Consider the following 7,858-nt stretch of genomic DNA (forward strand, 5'->3'; position numbering starts at 1 on the left):
AAACTGAGGTGAAGGTCACAGATGTTAGTTCCTGCATCTTGTAGTGATACCTTTACTCCCTAGGAGAGGTTGTCAGCTACGAATGATTGGGGAAACACTTAACAGTATGGATGGTGTGAGTAAACCTGTATCCCTGGAGCGAGATGACCCTACTTATTCTTACACAATGACTAAAGAAGAGACTATATGCTAAAATGCATTAGATCTGTATATGCCTTATTCCTGGGCACAGTTGGACCCACAGTAGAGCGATGCTCTTGGGAAGGGGCTCTAACTCTCCTGTTATTATCCTTTGTACTAAATGGAGAGAGCAAATAATATGCAGTCTAGATTTGCATACCAACTACTCAAGGGGTCACAGACAGATATCTCGCAGCTAGCTACCTGCTATCATGGATATCAAATCCCTGGTGTGATAGAACCTGGACACGTTGTGCAAAGCTGAAAATAATAGAATCTCCTCCCATTGGAGAATGAGGAGCCACTAATCTCAGGCAGCTTCTTGTCAGGCAATGTGGAGGTAGCCACCAATATTATCCAGCAGAAACTCTTGTTTACCTCTCCAAAATAATATATGAAAAAGAGAATAGGCTAGGTGCGGTGGCTCAACCCTGTAATCCCAGCACTTTGGGAGGCCGAGACGGGCGGATCACGAAGTCAGGAGATCGAGATCATCCTGGCTAACAGGGTGAAACCCCGTCTCTACTAAAAAATACAAAAAATTAGCTGGGCGTGGTGGCAGGCGCCTGTAGTCCCAGCTACTCAGGAGGCTGAGGCAGGAGAATGGTGTGAACCCGGGAGGCAGAGCTTGCAGTGAGCTGAGATCCGGCCACTGCACTCCAGCCTGGGTGACAGAGCGAGACTCCATCTCAAAAAAAAAAAAAAGAAAAGAAAAAGAGAATAATACATTGTGAGGACATATGTTAATTTTTGCATTTATAGCAAGGGAAGGAGGATAGAATATGGGTAAATATTCAGAAACAGATGAGGTTATGGGTTTGGTGGAGGAATTGAGGTAATTACACACAGCAGGTTTCTATTTTCTTTATTAACAGCAGGTTAGGTCATTTGTTGAGAATGAAGTGAGCAGCATCTGGTTCAGAGGTTTGAGGAAGGTGGAGAAGTATAAAAATAGTCACTGTGGACAACAGGAAAGAGATATTCCTGGAGAAGAACTGCAGGATTTCTGGACAGTTACAATTTGAAGCCATGAATTTTTAATGGTATCAATCTCAGTGGTTGTGTGATTATTCTCTAGCAGTGATTGAATCAGCAGTCCAGGTATAAATATGAAGAAGGTAGACCTTGGGATGAAGCAGGGTTGAAAATTTACTTTATGGCATTGTGTCAGGGTGGTTGCACTTAATATTACCATTTGTTGCCATTACTTTTAATGGCAAAAACCGCTATTATTTTTGCACTAACCTAATATATCGGTAGAGAACAATTATAATGATAAAAGTATTTAGGACATGGCCATAGGGCCTGAAGTTTGAAGTGGAATGGGAATAAAGATAATGAAATGAGGCAATGGAAAAGCTAAGAGTCTTAGAAATGTAGCTTAGACTCCAAAGCAGACTAAAATACCAAGGAACCAGTGAAACATTTGATGAAGAATGAATCAATTACTTTTAAAATTTAGGAAACATGAAGTAACTTAATGGCAATAACTATTTTATGGCTATTTTTGTGGGTTCCTCCTTTTGCTTATACCCCACAGGAAACTCTTATTTCCTCCAGCTTGAACTGTGTCAGAGCTAGATGGGAGTCTGCAGTTGTCCACTGAGGAGCCATGATGGTTACAAATACTCAACCATCATACAGGTCCATGGTTTCTCAACTCACAGGGATGAGTGAAAAAGTAACCAGAAGCTGAGGGAAGAAAAATTGGGCTTCTAATGACAGGAGAGAGTGAAATGAAGAAATGAAAGTTCTTACAAGAGAGACATAGCCTTTAGTGAGGCCAACACAGCGCATGGTCAGCCCGTAGACCAAAGTCAATTGCTTAGCTTACCTGTGCTTATGTGTCTGCCCAGACCCTTCCCACCTGCAGATCCATCCCACACAGACAGTGTTCCACCTGAATGTGAAATGCATTCACTGATTTCTCTAACTCACACCCTCGTACATCTCCCTATGTTAGAATAGAAGGTGGAATACTTAGAGAGATAGTGGGATAAGAAAGCCCTGCTCTTGATCAGGATTGAATTATATAAAATTAGTTTTAAATCTGCTTCTGAGTTGTGTAACAGAAACTCACAAGACTCCTGCAATCAGAATTATTATTATTATTATTTATTATACCTTAAGTTCTGGGATACATGTGCAGAACATGCAGGTTTGTTACATAGGTATACACGTACCATGGTGGTTTGCTGTACCCATCAATCCATTATCTACATTAGGTATTTCTCCTAATGCTATCGCTCCCCTAGCCCTCCACCCCGGGACAGGCCCTGGTGTATGATGTTCCCCTCCCTGTGTCCATGTGTTCCCATTGTTCAACTCCCACTTATAAATGAGAACATGCAGTGTTTTGTTTTCTGTTCCTGTGTTAGTTTGTTGAGAATTATGGTTTCCAGCTTTATCCATGTCCATGCAAAGAACATGGACACATCCTTTTTAATGGCTGCATAGTATTCCATGGTGTATATGTGTCATATTTTCTTTATCAAGTTTATCATTGATTGGCATTTGGGTTGGTTCCAAGTATTTGCTATTGTGAACAGTGCTGCAATAAACATATGTGTGCATATGTCTTTATAGTAGAATGATTTATAATCCTTTGGGTATATACCCAGTAATGGGATTGCTGGATCAAATGGAAATTCTGGTTCTAGATCCTTGAGGAATTGCCACACTGTCTTCCACACTGGTTGAACTAATTTACATTCCCACCAACAGTGTAAAAGCATTCCTATTTCTCTACATTTTCTCCAGCATCTATTGTTTCCTGACTTTTTAATGATTGCCATTCTAACTGGCATGAGATGGTATCTCATTGTGATTTTGATTTGCATTTCTCTAACGACCAGTGATGATGAGCTTTTTAAAATATATATATATATATATATATGTTTGTTGGCCGCATAAATGTCTTCCTTTATCAGAATTATTTTTAAAGGTAGTTTTAAGAAAGAGAATTTGGGACTATACTGCAGAAAGTCTTAAATTTCAAGATAAGGAATTTAGACTTTATTCTAAGATTCTAAACTAAGGCTCTCCCCTTTGGGGACAGAAAGATAACATGTTGGAAGTAGCACTTTTAGAAGATTCATGAGATGCTGGTGGATGGATGAAATGTGTGTTTGTTTCACCTTACATCAATGGGAAATTTGTCTTTTGTTCACTATCAACAGATCTTGTAGTTTCTTCCTAAATAATGTCTTTAAATAGTTTTCATTTTTCTTCTATTAGTCTCTCAATTTCATATGCAGCCCCTATCATTTTTTTTTCTCTTAATTTGCTCTCAGACATCCACCTTTCCTCCTTTAGTTCAAAAATGCCAGTTGTTTTTGTCTTTTTAGTAACTTTTGTGGAAGAAGATCACCCATTGAACTAATCAAAAACCTCTCAGTGGCTCATTTTAATTAAATAAAAATCTCTAATTATGAGTTCAAGGTACTTCTGTCCATTTCTTATCTAATTTAATTTCCTTTATTTCTTAGGATTTCCTCCTTTACTGTATGTTTTCCAGTGAGATGAAGATTTTGGTTATTTCCTCATTCATATTCCTGCTTTTCAAAACCCAAGCAAGAAAGGAAACTTCTGCAGTGACTTTCTCATTATGAAATCTTAGCATTCACTAACCGGCCATGATGGACAACCAGCCAAATGGACACATATACACTAGTCTGTACCTGCAGAGAAAGAACTGCAAATCTCTGTGATCAGAAAACTATCCTATCTTGTACATTATTAAAAGTCTGCCTCCAAAAAGTTTACTTCTGGAATACTGTAATTGAATAGAATCAGGGATCCTACTTGTGTCCTTCAACTTTCACTTCTTGTCTACTGAAGTAAAGGTTGAATTTGCATTAGACCCAACGCAGTAGACCCAGTAGTCTGTGAATGGAAATGGGCAAACCTGTGACCTCCCAAAAATTAAATGTGAAAGTTTTGTTTGTGTATACTCATGGCATTATTCTTTTAATGAAGAGATAATCTGTATACTTTTCTTTTTTAAAAGATACTTTTATTTCTTTATTGTTGTGAACTGACACAGCTAATTTCTTTCTGAAGAGGTTCTTTGGTTGAGAATGGTAGCAACTAGTTTGATGTAGGGGGTGAGAGTTAGCAGTCCCCCAAAATCTTACTTTCAGGTTATAATGAAAGAAATCTCTTACAAAATTTTTACACACGGTGAAGGCTGCTCTCTGCTTCCAAGATATCCTCTTCTCACTGCAGCCTCACATGACAGAAAGGCAAAAGGGATTAATGCTCTGTCCTCACATGCAGAGAGATGGAAGGGCCAGGCAGCTCTCGGAAACCCCTTTTATAAGGTCATTAATCCCATTCACAAGGGTGGAGCCCTCATGACTTAATCACTTCCCAAAAATTTTTTTGTTTTTTCATGATTATGGGTACACAATTGTTATGTATATTTATGGGGCACATGTGATGTTTTGATACAGGATACAACGTGTAATAATTACATCAGGGTAATTGGGTATCCATCACCTCAAGAATTTATCATTTCTTTGTGTTAGAAACATTCCAGTCTACTCTTTCAATATTTTAAAATATACAATAAATTACTGTTGACTGTATCATCCTGATGTGCTACCAAATACTAGACCTTATTCATTCTATCTAACTATATTTTTGTCCCCATTAACCATCCTCACTTTTTCCCCTCCACCCTGATCCCCTTCCCAGCCTCTAGTAGCCAATATTCTACTCTCTGTCTCCATGAAATCAGTTGTTTTAACTTTAGCTCCTGCACAGGAGTGAGAACACGCAAAATTTGTCTTTCTATGTCTGGCTTAGTTCACTTAACAGAATATACCCCAGTTCAATCCATGTTGTTGCAAATGACAGGAGTTTCTTCTTTTTTTTTGGTTGAATAATATCTCATTGTGTATATGTACCACATTTTCTTTATGCATTCATTTGTTGATGGAAACTTTGGTTGATTCCAAATTGTGGCTATTGTGTATAGTGCTATAATAAACTCTGGAGTGCAGATATCTCTTTCATATACTGATTTCCTTTCTTTAGGATACATGCTTAACAACGAGATTGCTGGATCATATGTTAATGATCCATACGCAGAAGAATGAAATTACACCTCCATCTCTTGCCATATACAAAAATCAAAGCAAAATGGATTAAAAGCTTAAATCTAAGACTCCAGTCTGTAAAACTACTACAAGAAAACACTGGGGAAACTCTTCAGGACATTGGTCTGGACAAATATTTCTTGAGCAATACCCCACAAGTACAGGCAGCCAAAGCAAAAATGGACAAATGGGATTACATCAAGCTGAAAAACTTCTGCATAGCAAAGGAAACAATCAACAAAGTCAGGAGACAATTCACTGAATGGGAAGAAACACTTGCAAACTACCCATTGACAAGTGCTTAATAACCAGAATATATAAGGAACTCAAACAAGTCAAAAGGAAAAAATAAAATAATCTCATTTAAAAATGGGCAAAAGATCTTAATAGACATTTCTCAAAAGAAGACATACAAATGGCCAATAGACACATAAAAAAAGCCAACATCATTGATCATCGGAGAAATACAATTTAAAACAACAATGTAATATCATCTCAGCCATTAAAATGGCTTTTGTAGAAAGAAATGCTGGCGAGAATGTGGAGAAAGAAGACATCTCATACACTGTTGGCGGGAATGTAAATTAGGATAGCCACTATGGGGAACAGTATGGAAATTCCTCAAAATACTATGCTGAAGTATTTAAAGTTAATAACAGGTACCATAATATGCATATAACATACATATATAAAATTTTACATAAATGTAGAGAGCTCATCATATATGCTCTGTTTTTATTATTATTATACTTTAAGTTCTAGGGTACATGTGCACAATGTGCAGGTTTGTTAGATATGTATACATGTGCCATGTTGGTGTGCTGCACTCATTAACTTGTCATTTACATTAGGTATATCTCCTAATGTTATCCCTCCACCCTCCCCCGTCCCCACAATAGGACCTGGTGTGTGATGTTCCCCTTCCTGTGTCCAAGTGATCTCATTGTTCAATTCCCACCTATGAGTGAGAACATGCGGTATTTGGTTTTCTGTTCTTGCACTAGTTTGCTGAGAATGATGGTTTCCAGCTGCATCCATGTCCCTACAAAGGACACAAACTCATCCTTTTTTATGGCTGCATAGTATTCCATGGTGTATATGTGCCACATTTTCTTAATCCAGTCTGTCACTGATGGACACTTGGGTTGATTCCAAGTCTTTGCTATTGTGAATAGTGCCGCAATAAACATACGTGTGCATGTGTCTTTATAGCAGCATGATTTAGAATCCTTTGGGTATATCCCCAGTAATGGGATGGCTGGGTCAAATGGTATTTCTAGTTCTAGATCCTTGAGGAATCGCCACACTGTTTTCCACAATGGTTGAACTAGTTTACAGTCCCACTAACAGTGTAAAAGTGTTCCTATTTCTCCACATCCTCTCCAGCACCTGTTGTTTCCTGACTTTTTAATGATTGCCATTCTAACTGGTGTGAGATGGTATCTCATTGTGGTTTTGATTTGCATTTCTCTGATGGCCAGTGATGATGAGCATGTTTTCATGTGTCTGTTGGCTGTATGAATGTCTTCTTTTGAGAAGTGTCTGTTCATATCCTATGCCCACTTTTTGATGGGGTTGTTTGTTTTTTCTTATAAATTTGATTGAGTTCTTTATAGGTTCTGGATATTAGCCCTTTGTCAGATGGGTAGATTGCAAAAATTTTCTCCCATTCTGTAAGTTGCCTGTTCACTCTGATGGTAGTGTCTTTTGTTGTGCAGAAGCTCTTTAGTTTAATTAGATCCCATTTGTCAATTTTGGCTTTTGTTGCCATTGCTTTTGGTGTTTTACACATGAAGTCCTTGCCCATGCCTATGTCCTGAATGGTATTACCTAGCTTTTCTTCTAGGCTTTTTATGGTTTTAGGTCTAACATTTAAGTCTCTAATCCATCTTGAATTAATTTTTGTATAAGGAGTAAGGAAAGGATCCAGTTTCAGCTTTCTACTTATGGCTAGCCAATTTTCCCAGCACTATTTATTAAATAGGGAATCCTTTCCCCATTTCTTGTTTTTCTCAGGTTTGTCAAAGATCAGATGGCTGTAGATGTGTGGTATTATTTCTGAGGACTGTTCCGTTCCATTGGTCTACATCTCTGTATTGGTACCAGTACCATGCTGTTTTGGTTACTGTAGCCTTGTAGTATAGTTTGAAGTCAGGTAGTGTGATGCCTCCAGCTTTGTTCTTTTGACTTAGGATTGTCTTGGCAATGTGGGGTCTTTTTTGGTTCTATGTGAACTTTAAAGTGGTTTTTTCCAATTCTGTAAAGAAAGTCATTGGTAGCTTAATGGGGATGGCATTGAATCTATAAATTACCTTGGGCAGTATGGTCATTTTCACAATATTGATTCTTCCTATATATGAGCATGGTATGTTCTTCCATTTGTTTGTGTCCTCTTTTATTTCACTGAGCAGTGGTTTGTAGTTCTCCTTGAAGAGGTCCTTTACATCCCTTGTAAGTTGGATTCCTAGGTATTTTATTCTCTTTGAAGCTATTGTGAATGGGAGTTCAATCACGATTTGGTTCTGTTTGTCTGTTACGGGTGTATAAGAATGCTTGCAATTTTTGCACATTGATTT

At 38.0% G+C, this 7,858-nt stretch overlaps 1 long non-coding RNA gene across 1 annotated transcript in view; it reads left to right on the forward strand.

Moving 5' to 3' along the window:
• The window catches only part of LOC112619563, a 46,980-nt gene extending 42,796 nt beyond the window's left edge, over positions 1 to 4,184 (forward strand). The window contains exon 3 of the long non-coding RNA XR_003118250.1: positions 3,669 to 4,184. This is a non-coding gene — a long non-coding RNA (uncharacterized LOC112619563). The remainder of the gene's footprint in view (positions 1 to 3,668) is intronic.
• The last annotated feature ends 3,674 nt before the right edge of the window (positions 4,185 to 7,858 follow it).

The sequence above is a fragment of the Theropithecus gelada genome, chromosome 2 (genome assembly GCF_003255815.1).
Source record: "Theropithecus gelada isolate Dixy chromosome 2, Tgel_1.0, whole genome shotgun sequence".
Classification (NCBI taxonomy): domain Eukaryota; kingdom Metazoa; phylum Chordata; class Mammalia; order Primates; family Cercopithecidae; genus Theropithecus; species Theropithecus gelada.